The 19,501-nt window shown below is 35.6% G+C and overlaps 1 protein-coding gene across 2 annotated transcripts in view; it reads left to right on the forward strand.

Moving 5' to 3' along the window:
• Window positions 1-19,501, forward strand: part of ST8SIA1 (ST8 alpha-N-acetyl-neuraminide alpha-2,8-sialyltransferase 1) — a 151,009-nt gene that overhangs the window by 122,863 nt on the left and 8,645 nt on the right. The gene's annotated exons all lie outside the window — the stretch shown is intronic.

Here is a 19,501-nt window from a genome sequence, read left to right on the forward strand (position 1 = left end):
TGATGTTTGTCAGAAATTACCATATTCTCTTTACAAGAAAATGAACTAGTGTCTAGTGAGAGATGTGTAGTTAAGAAAGCTATTCAGTTCCTAATTATCCATTTTCTGATTTAAGGCAAGGGAATAGTTTGCATAAAAACCAGTGAAAGAAAATGTTGACGAATATGAATGCAATCAAAAGTATCTTTTATCTTAGTATTCTTTTTTTAAGTCTTAGTATTCCTGAAAGAAAAAGCATTTTGTGGTTTTTTTTCTATAGCATATTTTGAAGTGAATTAAATGCATTTTGTGACAAAGATGGCAAAATCCTTAGAAATTCATTTGTTCCTGTATGTATTTATTCATTAAACAATGAGTGTCTACCCTCAGTCAGGCATAATATTAGGGAACAGAAAAATAAAGGACATTAGCCTTTTCTGAAAGAATTCTGGAAAAAAGCCATGAAAATTAAAGAGATAACTACATGACAAGGTGATAAGTACCTTGATAAAAATGAAGTGCTAAAAGAATACAAGTTAGGGACCTGATCCAAGCTTGGTCCCTTGGAAAACTTTCTATAGCAGATGCCATGAGTTGAGTCCTGAATTAGCAGGGTCAAGGGGGTATTCACATCAGACATAAGAAGTAGTGTGCAATGGCTTAGAAGCATGACCCTTTTGAGGAACATCAAGTAATTAGGTGGGGCAAGGGTAGAAAGTCCTGGTCAGCAATAGAAAGAAGAGAGAAAATAAATAAATAAATAAATAAATAAATAAATAAATAAATAAATAAATAAAAATAAATAAAAAGAAAGAAGAGAGACTGTGGTTGTAGGCCAGGATTGTGTCACAAAAGGTTTTGAATATCCAAACTGCTTAGACAACTTGAAGACAGGCCATTGAAGAACTGGTTCTTGATGGGTAGTGACATGATCAAATTGGGGATTGAAACAGTTATGTGGGTGCCTTGAGAAGAATGGTTTGGAGATTGAGAGATCAGTTTGGATGCTGTTGCTATGATATAGAGGAAGGTTGATGATGTGAAATAAAACTATGGCATTAGGATGGGCTAACTGCTCTAACAAACTACCACCAACCATGAAGTATTCTCACTCAAGTACAGTGAAGGTGTATGGGGAACTGAAAGAGTTTTGCTCCATGCTGTCATTTATGAACCCAAACTTCTTCCATCCTGTGGTTCCACCATTCTTCTAGGACCATAGGATCCTTGACTGTACCTTCTTTATTCTGCATTGCTGTCAGAGGAATGACTAGAGTAAATATTGGATTTTGGTGAGAGATTGTAGGGTCCAGACTAGAAGTGTTCTCCAGCAGTTTTGTCCAGAACTTAGTCAAATGGCTCTACCTAACCACAAGGGAGTCTGGGAAGTAGTCCTTCTGCATGCCCTGGAAGAAAATAAACTGGGTTTGGTAAGCGCATGCCAATATTTAACTGTTTCTGACCTTAGAATGGTCACTTCCTATAGCTTAATCTATAAGTAATAGGAGAAATGGGAAAGTAGACTCAAGATGTTTTATAAAAGGTGAGCTTAGTAACAAACTGGGTATGGAAACAAGAGAGGAAAGACTCATAGCTCGGTTGAGTCATTGGTGGATGATTGTCCTATTTGTTCAGATAAGGAATATGGTTGTTACAAAAGATGCTGGAGGGAAGATGCTGAGTTTGAGATGCTTCCCACAGCGCTTCACAGAACTTGCTCCCTTGTTTTCATAAGACATCTGCTAAAATGTAACTCTAAGAGGCAATATCCCCACCTTCTTGTTTCCTTTTACTCTATTTCTTCATGGCATTCCCCACATATTGTCCTTTTTTGTTTTTTGTTTATTGGTTCTCTCTTCTCACCCAAATAAAACTTAAGTTGTGTGTAGTCAGTTTCCTTATCTGTAAAATAGAGATATTAGTTGTATCTAGTTCATGGCTATGTTTTATTGCATGAATACTTGGAAAGTATTCAAGGGCCACCTGAAAGTATTCAAGGTGCAGTTGGTTAAACCTGTAACTCTTGGTTTTGGCTCAGGTCGTGATCTCAGGGTTGTGAGATCAAGTCCCAAGGAAGGCTCCACTCTCAGGGCAGAGTCTGCTTCAGATTCCCTCTCCCTCTCCCTGTGTCCCTCTCTACCAATGCTCTCTCTCTCTTTCTTTCTCTCAAATAAATAAATCTTTGTTTTAAAAAAATATTTAGAATAGTATCTGTCCTATTGCAAGCACTCAATAAATATTAACACTTATTACAACCAACAGACTGCTGGCCATTTCCATTTTGATTCATTTACACAGTCAACAACTATTTACTGAGTACTTGTTATGTGTCAGGCACTGTTCTACACACTGTGGGATATAGCAGTGAACAATACAGACAAAGTCTGTGCTCTCTTAAAACTTTTATTTGGGTGAGAAGAGAGAACCTTCCACATAAGTAGTTAACAGGAATTTGAGGACAGGGAGAATGAAAGGGCGGATGAAGGGAGAAGGAGAGAAAAAAATGAGGAGTAAGGACATCCTGGGAGGTTAGAAACTAGTCAGATCACAAGTGGGACATTCTCAGTGATGGGGTGGTGAAATCACTTTTAAGAACAGAGATGCCTGATGTGCATTTTTATGTTCTTTGCTTGATAGTTTTTTAGTCAGTCCCCTCCACCTCAAACCTTCTGCAAATTTTGCTACATACACATAATGCCTTTAGAAATTGGTATTCTAGAAAAATCAAGGAAAGGGACTTTTAATCCATGTCTGCCTTGATGTGGAGCAGAGAAAGGGGAACAATCACAGGAGACAAGATGAGGAGACAAGTAATTTGAAGGCAATTTGAGGAACCAGGTAATAGAAATAAACAATGATCATGTAAATTTAAACTAATGGAAATTCCCAAAAGATTGTAAAGAATATCGAACTCTATGGCAGATACAGTATAAAAGTTCCAGGGACGCGTGGGTGGCTCAGTGGTTGAGCATCTGCCTTTGGCTCAAGGTGCGATCCTGGAGTCCAGGATCGAGTCCCACATTGGGCTCCCTGCATGGAGCCTGCTTCTCCCTCTGCTATGTCTCTGCCTCTTTCTCTCTCTCTCTCTCTCTCTCTCTCTGTCTCTCATAAATAAATAGATAAAATCTTTATATAAAAAAAAGAGTTCCAAATCAGTTTAAAAAAAATAACAAAGGAGAGGCTAACCTCTATTCACATCTAAATTCATTCTGATAGCTTCCTCATCATTACATCCAGTCTAGCTGTTTAACATTCCAAAATTACATGGCAGAAAAGCACCATGGTTAAAACTGAAGCCTTAACACCTTGATTTGAATCTCATCTTTAATATTTACTAATGTGAGTTTGATCAAGTTTCTTAAGTTGTATGTAGTCAGTTTAAGTTGTATGTAGTTGTATGTAGTCATTATCGTGTGGGTCCTAGTTAGGTAATGAAAATGAACAAATATCCCGGAAATTATAGGACTCTTAAGAAGAATTCATCTATGAAAGGAAAGAAAGAGATCAAGAAGTATCTATAGAAAGATGTACTTTTGGGATCCCTGGGTGGTGCAGCGGTTTAGCGCCTGCCTTTGGCCCAGGGTGCTATCCTGGAGACCCGGGATCGAATCCCACGTCGGGTTCCCGGTGCATGGAGCCTGCTTCTCTCTCTGCCTGTGTCTCTGCCTCTCTCTCTGTGTGTGACTATCATAAATAAATAAAAATTAAAAAAAAAAAGAAAGATGTACTTTTGAGGAAATTTTTGTTTGTTGTTAGTTTTTTGTTTCTGGTTAAAGAGACTTGGGCAAGAGCCCATGTTGGGGAAAGAGCCAGTGAAAAGGAGTGATGAAGGTAAAGGCAATAAAAGAAGAAGAATGTGACCAGATTTCTGAGAAGGTACAAAAGATTGGCACCCAGATCACAGGCAAATCAATTTATGCAAGACAAGGGAGATCTGTCTTCCCCTCAGACTAAACAGTGTAACTGAAAGAGCATCGAATCGAAGTCGGATTGAGCTGAGCTGGAACCTACAATTCTACACTGTCGCTGTGAAACTTCGCTAGAGTACATAACCACTCTTATCCTCAGTTTCCTCAACAGCAGGAAAGGGATAATGTCCTCTTCACAGAGTTACTACAGGCTTAAGTATGAGGCTTAACCTGTGTTAAGCAAGAACCTTAGAATTTATTGACTATTTCTGTAATTTGACTATCGGTCTTCTGGTCCTTATCCCATGCTATCACTAAAGTCATAAATAAACAAATCCACAATATATGTTTTTATCTGCTCCAAAGGGATTTGTGATTCTATGGCCTAATCTTCATTTGGAGTTTTGAATAAGTTTTGAGAGTTGACATCAAACTTGTTGCCAACAGGCCAAACCTGGCCATCATAATTGTTTTGCTTGGCTATTCCTTTTTTTTTTTTTTTTCTTTTTCCTCTAAGTCCTTTAGGTGAGACGTGTACATTCCCTTTTCAAATCCGCACTCTTTTGTTTTATGCCTGGCGCCTTCACATATTTTCCCAATCTGTTTGGCCCCTGTACACAACTGAGTTTTGATCTGGATTGATTTCTTTTTTAAAACTTTTTTTTTAAATTTTATTTATTTATTCATGAGAGACACAGAGAGAAAGAGAAGCAGAGACACAGGCAGAGGGAGAAGCAGGCCCCATGCAGGGAGCCCGACGTGGGACTCGATCCTGGGTCTCCAGGATCATGCCCTGGGCTGAAGGCGGCGCTAAACCGCTGAGCTACCTGGGCTGCCCCTCTGGATTGATTTCTACCGAGGTAGCACACGCCACTGAAAACGAACATGTTCCTAAATGTTCCAGGTAGCATCTTCTATCTCTACTTTACTTGCTCTCTCCTCAGCATTTACCACTGTTGATAAACTTTTGAAACTCTTTACTCCTTCTGTTATTGAAGATTCTTCTGGTTTCCTCTCACCTCTCTGCCAACCTACCCTTTGCTACAACTCTCCCTCCTTTGCCCACCATTTAAATCCTATAATTTGTCAGTGTTTTGCATGTTGGCACATGAGTCTTCTGGGCGATCTCACATCTGTGGTTTAACATGTCCAAAATTGTGTAATAATATTTTCCTTCGAACTACCTTCTATTGTGTTACACATCATCCTGAAATGAGCCACCAGAAGTCCAAGCCACCCAAGCCCCCAAACTCAAATCACTCTCACACTAGATGGGATACATATTTAACCCTTGTACAGAATTCACACCAAACCAGAATGGACACTGCCCTATATTCCTCACCATTGCTTTTCAGCTGAAGATAAGCCTTGCTTGTTCCAGTCACCAGAGTCAGCTTTTCCTTCCTCCCCAATAGCCTGAGTGGTGAGACCCTCCCTTACTCTCCCCCCATGAACTAATGAATGTTAGTTAGTGTCCCTTTTTCCATATGGGTAAGATCTCAACCTTGATTGGCAGAAGGTCATCCTTTATTCTGTCCTGTACCTCATCTCTAGCTATTCTCAAGGCCCTATAGCTTCACTATGTTAAATTGTTTGCATTTCCCTGAATACTACTTTTCCCACCTCTGTGCCTTTGCCCACCTGACTCTGTCAGACAAGCATACTTTCCCCTGACAGCTGTTTACATAGTTAACTTCTACTCATTCTTCAAAATTCAGCTCAGATATATCCATCTCTGAAAGGTCTGTCCTAAATTTCTCTCCTCTTAGCAATGTCCCAGTCTAGGTTTGGAATTGCCACTCTGCAAATATTTTAAAAGTTTTCATTCTTAAGACATATTGTAATATGTGCTAGGTATGGATGGGAGATCTTATGTTGTGTGCAATCTGGTAAAATATTTTCCTGTGGAAGAGCCACCAAAATAGGATAAGAAGGTACAGAGAAGAGAAGTATTGTGGAGCAACACGAATTTAATTTTCATTGACAAAGGAAAAGGAAGCAACGGCTGGGTAAACAAACAGCTGCACGAAGAGAGAAAAATGACAGTGAGTGACCGTGAACATGGCCAGCGGTCCAAAATATTAGAAAAGCAAGTAAATAATATGCGGAAATGAGTTAACCTACTGGAAAATTGCTGAAGCATTTGAACAGGAAGTAAATAATAAGGAAAGTGTTCAAATAAAACATATAGAGAAAAACATTGGAACAAATATTCTATGTAAAAGAAGTGAACTTTTAATGAATTAAACTTAAGAGAAATTAACTTGAATATTTGTGACTTTTTTATAAAGATGTTTTATACTGCAAAGAGAACATTATAATAATATTAAAAACTTAATGAATAAAATTACCACACTCTTTGTTGCATTGAAAAGAATGAACCAGAAATTTACAATTGTTTTACTTTGTATTTATGTGATCACTAAGGAGACTAACTTTTAAACAGAAATATTTAATAACACAAGGAGCAACATAAATATATCACCTTCTAAAGAATGAGAACATTCCAGATAAGGCTACGTTTTTCTTTGACCCTCTACCTGCAACCCCCATACCCACTGCTCTCCCTAACCATTGTTTTCAGCTTAGTGTGTATCCTTCCAACATCCTCCCATGCATTTACACACATATGTTTAAGTATAGAAAATATATATCTTTACCTTGTGTGATAATGCACTGTATTATTACAGTAGTAATTCTGAAACTTTTTTGTTTTTTTATATAACATTTTGCTTTGGAAATATTTCCATAGCAATACAAATGGAGCTGTGTCATTAAAAGAATTGCCATTATTATTATAGTATAGATATAACATTATTTGTGATGGACATTAAGTTGTTTTTAATTTTCTGCATACTTCAGCAAACATTCATGAATATGTACTTAGTGTCATATGCCAGGCACCATTCTTGATGTTGTGGATTTATCAAGAAACAAAACAAGGTCTTCCTTGTGGGCATTCAAGAAGATATAAATGATAAAAAAAAATGACATCCATTGATGATAAATGTCATGTAATGATAGGTAGGATGAAGAAATGCAACAAAGGTGAGAGATGAAATCATCAAGAAAGGCTTCTCTGAGGTGCAATTATCAGCCATGATCTAAGAGAAGTGAGAGATTGTTTTGCAAATATCCAAGGCACCAGCTGAGAAATGGAAGTGCTGAGTCAATCGGAGTTCATATTGAAAATGCTAGAACATCTGAACTCTTTGAATAATTCCTGCTCCCATTTGAAGCATGAAAGTATCTATTTCTCATACTCTACTATTTATTATCTTGTTCCTTAATTTTTGCCAATAGGATATGTGGAAAACTGTAATTTTCTGTAGCTCTAATTGGTATAATTTAAAAATTGGTAGAAATTTATAACTTTAAGTCTGGTCAGATTGTATGCATTTTAATATGTACTTTGAATTTCTTTATCTCAGACTTGACAGCTCTATGTCATTGTCTATTTTTCTCTTTTCTTATTTGAATATTAATAATTTTTTGCTTTAATCATGGTAGAAAATAGAGTCAAGTGACTGGTACTTAATAACCACCTCACTTTCTTTTGTGTGTGTGTTTGTGAGTGTGTATTTTAGACATAATTGACTTTATCTTTTTCTCAAAATCTTCCTTCCTTCCTTCCTTCCTTCCTTCCTTCCTTCTTTCCCTTCCTCCCTCCCTCCCTCCCTCCCTCTCTCCTTTCTTTCTTTTTCTTTCTTTCTTTCTTTCTTTCTTTCTTTCTTTCTTTCTTTCTTTCTTTCTTTCTTTCTTCTTTCTTTCTTCTTTCTTTCTTTCTTTCTTTCTTTTTTCTTCTTTCTTTCTTTCTTTTCTTTCTTTCTTTCTTTCTTTCTTTCTTTCTTTCTTTCTTTCTTTCTTTCTTTCTTTCTTCTTTCTTCTTTCTTCCTTTCTTCCTTTCTTCCTTTCTTTCTTTCTTTCTTTCTTTCTTTCTTTCTTTCTTTCTTTCTTCTTTCTTTCTTTCTTTCTTTTTCTTTCTTTCTTTCTTTCTTTCTTTCTTTCTTTCTTTCTTTCTTTCTTTCTTCTTTCTCTTTCTTCTACTTTTGTCTAAATTTTTAATTTAAATTACAATTAGTCAACATACAGCATAACATCAGTTTCTGGTGTAGCATTTAGTGATTTATCACTTATGAACAACACCTGGTGCTCATCACAAGTGCCCTCCTTAATTCTCATCACCTATTTTACCCATCACCCACTGGCCTCCCTTTCCTACTTTCTTTATTGGTACCTACTTTACGTTGGTTGTAAGACATAGGCATATGTTCTCTAAATGTTGCTTTCCTCCCATTCACTCTATTCTTTTCTTTCTTTCTTTTTTTAAAAAAATATTTTATATATTTATTCATGAGAGACACAGAGGCAGAGACATAGCAGAGGGAGAAGCAGGCTCTCCACCAGGAGCCTGATGTGGGACTCGATTCCTGGACTCCAGGATCAGGACCTGAGCCAAAGGCAAATGCTCAACCACTGAGCCACCCAGGCATCCCTATTCTATTCTTTTCTTTGGGGACTCTTACTATACACATGTTGGATCTTTTCATTCTGTATTCTCTGTCTCTTAATCTCTCTTATATTTTCTCTCCAGATGTCATTCTGGGTAGTGTTTTCAGATTTATCTTTCAATGCATTAATTCTTTTTGATTCTATCAAATCTATTTATTTATTTATTTATTTATTTATTTATTTATTTATTTATTTATTTTATCAAATCTATTTAAACTTTTGATGAAACATTTATTTTCAAAGGCTATCTTTTTCAGTGTCAGAATTTCCACTTGACTCTTTATCAAATCTACTTGGTCTTTTTGTATAATGTTTTGATTTATGATTTTTATTTATGTTGTCAATCTTGAAAATTTATTATTCAATTTATTTAAACTAAAAACAAACAAACCATTTCTTCCATCCCTGACCCCTCACCTTGCAACCACCAATCTATTCTCTGTATCTATGAGCTTGGGTTTTTTGTTTTTCTTAGATTCCACATAAAAGATCATATGATAGTTGTCCTTCTCTGTCTGACTTATTTCACTTAGTGTAATGCCCTTGGGTCTCTCCGTGTTGTTTCAAATAGCAAGATTTTATATTTTTAAAGCTGAATTATGTATATATTATTATATATAATATGGTTACACAATTACTTTATCCCTTTATCCATTGATGGACACTTAGGTTGTTTTCATAGTTTGGCTACTATAAATAATCTTGCAATAGACATGGGGATGCGTATATCTTTTTGATAGTTTGGTAGTTTGGTTATTTTTTTTTTTAAGGAAAACTCCAAATAGTCTTCCATAGTAGTTTCACCGATTTATACTGCCATGAACAGTGCACAAGAATTTTATCAACACATCTTATTTCTTGTCTTTTTTGATAATGGCCATTCCAACTAATGTGAAGTGACATCTCATTCTTGTTTTGATTTCATTTCTCTGATGATTAATGATGTTGAGCATCTTTTCATGTATGTACCTGTTAGCCATCTGTAAGTCTACTTTGGAAAATGTATGTTCAGATCTTCTACACATTTTTAAATCAAATTTTGTGTTTTTGTATTGAGTTTATAAGTTCTTTATATATTTTGGATATCAGCCTCATCTCAGGTAAATGATTTGGAGATATGCTCTCCCATTCTGTAGGTTGCTTTTCTTTTTGTTGATGACTTCCTTTGTTGTGCAGAAGCTTCTTAGTTTGATGTAGTCCTGCTAGTTTATTTTTGCTTTTGTTGCTTTTGCTTTAGGTGACAGATTAAAAAAAATCACCACCAAGACCTATGTCAAGGAGCTTATTTCCTGTTTTTTTTTTTTTTTTCCCCTAAGGGTTTCATGGTTTCATGTTTTAAGTTCAAGTCTTTAAATTCATTACCTGTTAATTTTATGTCTGGTGGAAGATAGTGGTCCAGTTTTATTCTTTTGCATGTAGCTGTCCAATTTTGCAGCACCATTTATTGAAGAGACTGTTCTTTCCCCCCATTATGTATTATTAATTCCTTTGTTGTAAATTAATTGACCTTCTTGTGGACATATAAGGTGAATGGATAGGGATGGGCTTATTTTTGGACTCTTTATTCTGTTTCATTGTCTTTATGTTTTTATGCCAGTACTATACTGTTTTAATTACTGTAGCCTTTCTTTGAAATTGGAGCATGATGCATCCAGCCTTGTTCTTCTTTCTTAAGATTGCTTTGGCTATTTGGGATCTTTGATGCTTCTGTACAAATTTTAAGATTACATGTTCTATTCCTGTGAAAAATACCATTGGATTTTGACAGGGTTGCATTGAATCTGTATATTGTTTTAGGTAGTATGAACATTTTAACATTAATTCTTTCAATCCATGAGCATAGAATATTTTTCCAGTTATTTGTACCTTCTTCAGTTTCTTTCATAAATGTCCTGTAATTTTCAACAGATGTAGACCTTTCAAAAGGTCTTTCACCTTTTTGATTAAATTTATTCCTAGATATTTTCTTCTTTTGATGCAGTTGTAAATAGGATTGTTTTTAATATTTTTCTGATAGTTTATTTTTAGTGTAAAGCAATGTAACAGATTTTTGTATATGGATTTTATATCCTGTAACTTTACTGAATTTATTTATTTGATGGAGTCAAATAACAGTTATTTGATGGAGTCTTTAGGACTTATATAATATAATGTCACCTGCAAATAGTGATAGATTTTTTTCTTTCTTTCCAATTTTGATACCTTTAATTTCTTCTTCTTACCTAATTACTTTGCCCAGGACTTCCAATACTAAGTTGAATAAGGTGTAAGATTGGGTGTTCTGTCTTGTTCCTGATCTTAGATATCAGGATTATCAGATGATTGAGAATGATACCTGTTGTGGACTTCTCGTATATGGCCTTTATTATGTTGAAGTATGTTTCCTCTATACCTGTTTTGTTGAGAGATTTTATTATAAATGAATGCTAAATTTTGTCAACTGCCTTTTCTGCATCTATTGAGAATCATATGGTGTTTATTCTTCATTTTGTTAATGTGGTATATCACATTGATTGACTTGCAGATGTTGAACCATCCTTGCTTCTTCCACTCAGTGATATGTACTTAATTCATAAGTCATTTCTTTTTAGTGCTGAATAATATTCTATTATATGGATATAATACAGTTTCTTTATCCGTTCACCTTAGCAATTCATCTTGATTGCTTCCAAGTTTTTGCAGTTATGAATAAAGCTGCTATAAACATGCTTATGCAGGTTTCTGTGTGGACCTAAGTTTTCAATGCCTTTGAGAAAATACAAAGGAGCATGATTGCTGGATCACATAAGAGCGTTTGATTTTGTAATACACCACTAAACTGTCTTCCATAGTGGCTGTGCCCGTTTTGCATTCCCACCAGCAATGAATGAGAATTTCAATTGCTCCCCATACTTCTAGGCATTCAGTGTTGGTAGGGTTCTGGATTCTGGCCATTCTCATAGATGTCTAGTAATGGTACCTCATTGCTATTTTAATTTGCATTTCCCTGGTGATATACAATGTGAAGCGCCTTTTCATATGCTTATTTGCCATCTGGTGAGGTGTCTGTTGAAGTCTTTGGCCCATTTTTTACTTGAGTTGTTTTCTTATTGTTGAATTTAAAGAGCTCTTTGTATAGTTTGGATAATAGTTCTTTAACAGCTGTGTCTTTTGGGCACATATTTCTCCCATGATGCAGTTTGTCTTCTCATTCTCTTGACACTGTCTTTCACAGAGATGTTTTTAATTTTTTTTAAGATTTTATTTATTTATTCATGAGAGACACAGAGAGAGAGAGAGGCAGAAGCATAAGCAAGAGGGAGAAGCAAATTCCTTGCAGGGGGCCTGATGCAGGCAGGACTCAGTTCCAGGACCCCAGGATCATGACATGAGAGGCAGCTGCTCAACCACTGAGCCACCCAGGTGCCTTGAGATATTTTTAGTTTTAATGAATTCCAGTTTATTGATTATAGCTTTCATGGACCATGCTTTTGATTTGGTACCTAAACTGTTATTGCTGTAGCCAAGGTCACCTAGGTTTTCTCATTATTTATCTTACAGTTTTATAATTTTGCATTTTACGTTTATGATCCATTTTAAGTTTATTTTTGTGAAGACTATCAAGTCTTTGTCTAGATTCAACTTTTTGCATGTGGAAATCCATTTGTTTTAGTACCCATTTGTTGAAAACCATCTTTGTTTCATTGTATTGCTTTTGCTCCTTTGTCAAAGATCAGTTGAATGTATTTATGTGGGTCTATTTCTGAATTTCCTGTTCTGTTCCACTGAACTGTCTATTCTTTTGCCAATACCACATTATCTTGATTACTGTAGCTTTATAGTAAATCGTGACATTGCGTAGTGCCAGTCCTCCAAGTTTGTTCTTCTCCTTCGATATTGCATTGACTATTCTACATCTTTTGCTTCTCCACGTAAATTTTAGAATTACTTTGTTGACATACACAAAATAACCTGCTGCTATTTTGATTGGGGTTGCATTGTATCTACAGATCATATTGGGAAGAACTAACATCTTGACAATATTGAGCCTTTCTATCCATGAACCTGTAGTATTTCTCATGTTATATCTCATTTGTTTAGTTCCTTAATTTTGTTCATCAGAACTTCCTAGTGTTCCTCACATAGGTATTGTATATGTTTTGTTAGATTTATACAAAAGTATTTCATATTTGGGTAGTGCTAATATAAATGGCACTGTATTTTTTATTTTTATTTCAAATTTTACTTGTTTATTGCTCATATTTAGGAAAGCATTCGACTTGGTATATTAATTTTGTATCCTCCAACCTTGCTGTAACTTACTAGTTCCAGTTTAAAATTCTTTCAAATTTTCTACATGATGATTGTGTGAAGATGACTGTGTCTGTAAAGACAGTGTTATATATTCCTTTCCAATCTGTATATCTTTATTTCATTTTCTTGTCTAGTTGTATTAGCAATGACTTCTAGTATAATGTTGAACAGTTGTGGGAGTTAACCTCCGTAACATATTACCAGTAATAATGGGAAAGTCACATTTCTCACCATAAATTATGATGCTAGGTGTAGATTTTTTGTAGCTATTCTTTATCAAGTTGAGGAAGTTCTCTTCTATACCTGGCTTAGCTATTGATTTTTAAAAGCCATGCTTTTCTAAGTCTTTATTAGTTCTAGTAAATCATTTTCCAGTTGGTTCTCTTATATATATTCTAGATAGCTAATTATATCATATGCAAACATTGACAGATTCTCCCTTAAAGACATACTTGAAATATGTTTTTAAAGTTTTTCTTCAGTAGAGTATGTGAATCTTTCTGTTCCTGGCTCTTCATTTTAGATCAGATGTTACAACATACAAGATGATAATTGTTTTAACATATATATATATATATATCATATATTTTCTTTTGTGATGTGTAGTCCTTGTTAGAAATTGTTAATTTGTGGTTAAAAATAATAAACATTTTTAATTGAAGCTTCTATGATAATGGATTTGTGAATATCTAAATTTTAATCAGTTTTTGTTATATACACTTTGAAACTCTTGTTAGGTGGATAAAGTTTCTTGACTACTATATTCCTTCAGCAGTATTATTCACGTTATCAATATAAATTGCTTTATCTTTTTTATGATTAAAAAATTCAATTTCCATTTTTTACCAAAATTATACATGTACATAATTTAAAAAATCAGATAGTATGGCAAGAAGCAAATTCTTGTCTCACATTCCCCCAAGTAATGTTCCAAGATGTTGAAATTCTCTAGTTGATTTTTCTCTTGTTGCATTTTAAAGCAGCATGCTTAATTACAATATTAAACTTTTCAGTTTATCTCTTGATTTCTTGCAGAAAAATAAAGGCTTTTTTTTTATTTTTATTTTTTTATTTATGATAGTCACAGAGAGAGATAGAGAGAGGCAGAGACACAGGCAGAGGGAGAAGCAGGCTCCATGCACCGGGAGCCCGATTTGGGATTCCATCCCGGGTCTCCAGGATCGCGCCCTGGGCCAAAGGCAGGCGCCAAACCGCTGCGCCACCCAGGGATCCCAAAATAAAGGTTTTTATCTGTTAAAGTGCGACTCACAGCACTCCTCTATACACCTACTTTCCTAACTTCTCAATTAATATATATCACAATTAAATTAAGTCATTACTTACCTTAGTGTCTACATAATTACTGTTCACATCTGAGAAAAAGTCAATTTTATGTAGTATTTGATATCCTGTTCAACTTTTAATTTTTTTCCTGTTAATTTCCCCCCAGAGCAAATAAAGGCTTTCCATGCATTGTCACTAAATCATCTCCAGACTCTCATCTGAGCTGCAAATCTTCTTTCATTACTGTTAACATCTATCAGATGAATCTATCAGAGGCAGTTTTTATTGTTGTTGAGGCATCTCTCCAGGAAGTGTCTTTTTCCTTTAACTAGAATCCAATTGATAGGTTTCTAGGCCTATTTTGTAGCTATTTTCCTAGAGATTTCCTTTCCAGAACCCATCAATTATCTTTTTAAATTGCCAATAGCTGTTTTTTATTACCTACGTGTTCTTTTGCTTTTTATAGCATCCTAGTCTTCCTTAATGCATACAGTAAGCTATTAACATTTCTAAACAAACTAATTATGAATTTCAAGGTTTTCTTCTGCCCCTTGAATAATATTGATTTCTTCTGAGTTCTTCCATTTTGTTCTCTGACTCTCATGGTGGCGACTTTCCTTCAGTATTTTCTGATCTTGGGTGTCTGTTCTTGTTCAGCAACGGGAAGCTCTGTACATACTAGATCTGTCACAGGTAGGCTTTACTCTTGATTGAGAAGGTAGCAAGGTGGCTTTCTTTTGGGTGACTCTCAAATGTTGTTATCTACAGAGTGTCTTGGGCCAGTGTCGGTATTCTACTTGGGAACTATAGGCTTGGCTGCCAATTGTACAAGTTGAAAAGAATCCTCAGTTTCCCCTTGCCTGGGCCAGCTCTGGGCACGTAGTCACTGTTTCTCCATAGAGGCTGATATTCTCTCCCTGGTACCCACAGTGATAATTGACTGGTGCATGATTTTAGGGTTCAATCCACTTAAAAGTCTCTCCTGTCCCATACTGTAAACAATTACCTTATTGATTGTTGGAAGACACTCAATTTCTTAGTATCTTCTGCCTCTAGGCATGGGGCGCTGCTACATTTATACCAATGCTCAGCAAATTAGCTTATGTTCTGGCTTTCTGTAAGCATTCTGTTTTTCAGAGGTAACTTAGCTTTGGGGATTCATTGAGAGTTTCCCTTTTTTCAGGATGGATATAGATCTTTAAAAATATTTTTTCTTTCACTTCTGGAAATCAGGGGAGAACTGGACCCTTACCTTTATTTTTTTCAGTGTGCATCTTAATTGGCATTCTGAAGGACATTCTGAACATTTAACAGTTTTTATTATAATTCCTTTTAGATTATTTGTGTTTTTGTCTATTTTCATATCAATATATTTAGACTCTATAATGTGATCAATAGTGAGCTTTTTTTATTTTTATATTTGTGGAAAATGCTTTTCAGAGTCATTCCCTTTTTATTTAGTTATCTTATTTTCACGGTAATTTGGCATCTTGGTGTAATCAATTTTGCCAACATTTTCCTTTATAGATTATTTGCAAGTAGCTGGTACATTTACAATTGTTTTCTTTAGTTTTTCTTGTAATATAGGCTTTAAATATTCTTACTTATCTTGAAATTATTTTGAGATTTTCTTGTCAAATATGAATCTATTCCCCCTCAAATTTTCAAATTGTTAAATAGTTGGCTTGATAGTAACTGTATCAAATATCAGTGATTTTCTCTTTATTGTCATGTATGAAATTGACTTGTAAAGTATGCTATATTTCTGTGCTTTCTGCTATTTTTGTTCATATATTTATTTGTTTCATGCCCATATTCATTATATATTAATCATTTCTATTTTTAGTAATTCATTGGCTGATCTCACTTCATTTTCTTCTTTTTTCAATTTAATACTTTTCCCTTTATATAGTATACAACTATTCTGAGCTAAGTTTGTAAAAATTAAAGGATAAATAAAACTTGTCTCTTGTCTTCAAGGAGTACACAGTCTTGTAGGGTAGAGTCAGTTCATACTGAGAAGTTCCAAGAAAACTCCTTTGAAAGCTTAAGTTGAAAAGAAGGAATATGCTTTAGAAGGAGAAGCTTAAGTCTCGATGTTTAGGCAGAACTTCACCAGGGCAATGAATGGATAAGCCAAAAGGAAACTACCAATGCACAAAGATGAGGATAGATGCACAAACAAGGATGGCTGTAGCATAGGGTGAGAGTATAGAGAGTATTGAGAATGAGGCTGGAGAGTTGAGTTGGAGCACTACTACTGTTTTATAATTCTAGTTGAATTTTGTAATAGTTTAGTAAACTTCAAAACACCTCTAGTAAGTTCTTGATCAGGGTCACATTAAATATATTATGTGTTCCATAAATAAGTATTGAGTTGAATTGAGTTCTAAATATGTTGTTTGTTGAAAAATGGGGTAGGTAAAAATAATAAAATGTTATATATAGGCTGGTTCTTTAACAGTATCAAAAACCTAAGGCTATAATAAATTCAAGATGTGGTGTTCCTTTTCAAAGATAAAACTCACAGAAGAAAGATTACCCTCTTCAAGAATAATTAGCCAGCTTTAAGACAGGGAACATAAAATCAATTTCCCTGATTTTGCTGAAGCTTTCTCTGTAATTCTCATTAGTATGTGGTCCACTACAAAAATAAGGATTAGTTCCATTAACCAGCAGAGCTCTATGGAAAAGGAGCCATTCTGCACAGCAATAAGGAGGAAATGGAAACAAGAAAGATAACAGATAGAAGTAGACTAATTGCTCTAGAACATTGATAATGCAATGAAAAAATTAGAATGTAGCCTGGGAAACGATATGGGCATATGAAGAATTGCCTCATACTAAGTCCTAACTGTGCTTAGAAGACAAAAGGGAATAATTCAGGAGATATGGGGAGGTTAAATGCTTTAAAGAAGGGAGATCCACTTTAGAACATGAGTTTTTAAGAAAATATGAAATGGTTTGTTCCAAAACACAGAGGGGAAGAGGGAGCACTTCTTCCTGTTAGAATGGCAGCAAGGATAAAATTAGAAGATGTAAAGAAAGAGAAAGAAAGAGATGTTGAGAAATAGATGGCAGAGAGCCACACAACTTTCATGGATGGCTTTGACCTTCTAAATAAGTCTATCCACAGGACATCTGCACCAGAATCACCAGGGACTGCTGCATACAAATTCAGCACCCTGGATAACTCTCATTGGAACCCAGGAAGCTGTAATATCAGGATATTCTAACTAAAGTTTGAGAACCATGGTTCAAAAGAAGTAAAAGGTTTTCTGCAGGAGGATATGGTTACATGATTGGGAAAGCATTCATGTTTTAGAAAGACAATGAAAGATGTGGGTGGGCAACAGAGAGAATTGAACTATTAAGCATGGGCTAGTGGAGTTGAGAGGTAGGAATTTGTGTTGGTGAGGCTGGTTCAGCCCCAGAGTATGGTTAAATGTGCTTCCATGGCTTCTTTTAGGATAAAGTGTTTCCACTAACAAACTCTGTTACCACTTTTTTAATTTGTCAGGGCCCAGAGAAAATTGCTAAAGCAGGCTGCTGAATCAAGGACATGAAGAAAACTTGAGCAAATTTCCTTAAAGAACACACCTTTCTTGGCAGGCAGAGTTAATGACACTGATTGCTACATAAAATCCTGTGGATTTGTTTATTTAGAATTTTAGTTTCACATATTTATGATGAACTCTGCCAACATGTCAAGCCAGACTTCCCTCTGCTGGTTGTGGCTCCATTCCATTCCATTCCATTAGAGCTTCTGCTCTACCTGCACATAACCCAAGACAGGTGACTGCCCCTGTGTGAAAGAAAACAAAAGTTATAAGAACGTAGTGTAGGTCATTGTCTTTTTTCTCTTTTTATACACGATCTGTATCAGCAACCTCCTAACTGGTCTCCAGGCTACCAGCCTCTTCCTTCCCCAGATCATCAGTGAACCTTTTTTGACACAGACTGACAACTAAACAAACGATGAAATATTTGTGATACAAATGGTAAGTGCTGTGAGTACTCATGGCTGTAAAGTTTCCCCATCACCACAGACTGAAGTCCACAAACAAATTAGAGATGCATGAGGTTTTTTGCAATGTGTCTTATCTTCAACCACTGCCTCCCACCATTCCTGCCTCCCATGTCCCAGGGAAACAACCATCATGCTTGTGTCTGTACGCTATGCACCGTTGCCTGTGACTAAAGTGTTTTCTTCTAGTTTAGTTGCTCTGCTTCCTGTTGCCTCCCCACAGGAGATGTACTTAAATGTCATCCCCTCTCTGAAGCTCTCAGGCTCTACTACTTTAAGGCAGGATTAATTATTTTTTCCTCTGGATTGCACAGTACTTTATACAAATATCAACTGCTACATTTAGAGCATTATGTTGTACTCATTTATCTTTTTGTTTTCACAATTGGACCTGAATTTCTTAAGAACAAAATGGGGTCATTAAATGTTAAATTCCCCAGTGTCTGACACATTGGATGTATGCCACCAATTTTAGTTGAATACAATTGAACCAGAGATCCTCTTTTTTATGGAATCCAAACTGAAAGAACATAGGAAAGTAGAGTTCTTTGAAGCAAGCAATGTGGACAACTCTGTTGGCATCATTTTATAATAGTAACAAGTATTTCTTTTTCCATGTAATATTGTAGTTATAGTATCAGTTAATCTGAATACTTCTAGGATCATAGAATTTCAATGGGAAGAAGTATCTTTCAGGTGGTTCCTTTGATTTGCAGATGAAAAAACCAGTCCTGTGCTTATATTAGACTGCACAAATAGTTTTTTTTTTAAGATTTTATTTGTTTATTCATGAGAGACACATTGAGAGAGGGACAGAGACACAGGCAGAGGGAGAAGTAGGCTCCATGCAAGAAGCCTGTGGAATCCCAGGAATCTGGGATCATGTCCTGAGCCAAAGGCAGACACTCAACCTGCTGAGCCACCCAGGCATCCCTGCACAAATAGTTTTTATCAAAATCTTATCCAATGGGGTGCCTGGGTCATTTGGTCAGTTAAGTGTCTGCCTTCAACTCAGGTCATGATCCCAGGGTCCTGGGATTGAGCCCCACATCGGAGCTCCCTGCTCAGCAGGGAGTCTGCTTCTCCCTTTCCCTCAGTCCCTCCCCATTCTTGGGCTCTCGCTTGCTCTCTCTCTCTCAAATGAATAAATTAAAAAATTCTTAAATTAAAAAAATTCTTATTCAACAATCTTTGTGAATTCATAAGTATTAAACCATTTTTACATTCCAGGCAAATTATTCTGGGAGAACAAAATGTACAGCGCATTTTAGTTTAGAAGGAGTTCCATTAAGGAATCTTAACCTGAATTTAAGATTGTTGGGGTTAGGGAAAGCCAAGCTCCTTGATGAAAAATAATTGGTAAGTTCAAAGAAGATTTTAAATATAAGTGAAGCATTTTTCATGCTCTCCCCACCCCCGAGATAATGTGAAGTAACAGGACCATCAGAAGAACAATAAAGTGGTTGGAGGAGTTCCTTTTCTCAAGGTTTAATTGAGC

The sequence above is a fragment of the Canis aureus genome, chromosome 25 (genome assembly GCF_053574225.1).
Source record: "Canis aureus isolate CA01 chromosome 25, VMU_Caureus_v.1.0, whole genome shotgun sequence".
Taxonomy (NCBI): domain Eukaryota; kingdom Metazoa; phylum Chordata; class Mammalia; order Carnivora; family Canidae; genus Canis; species Canis aureus.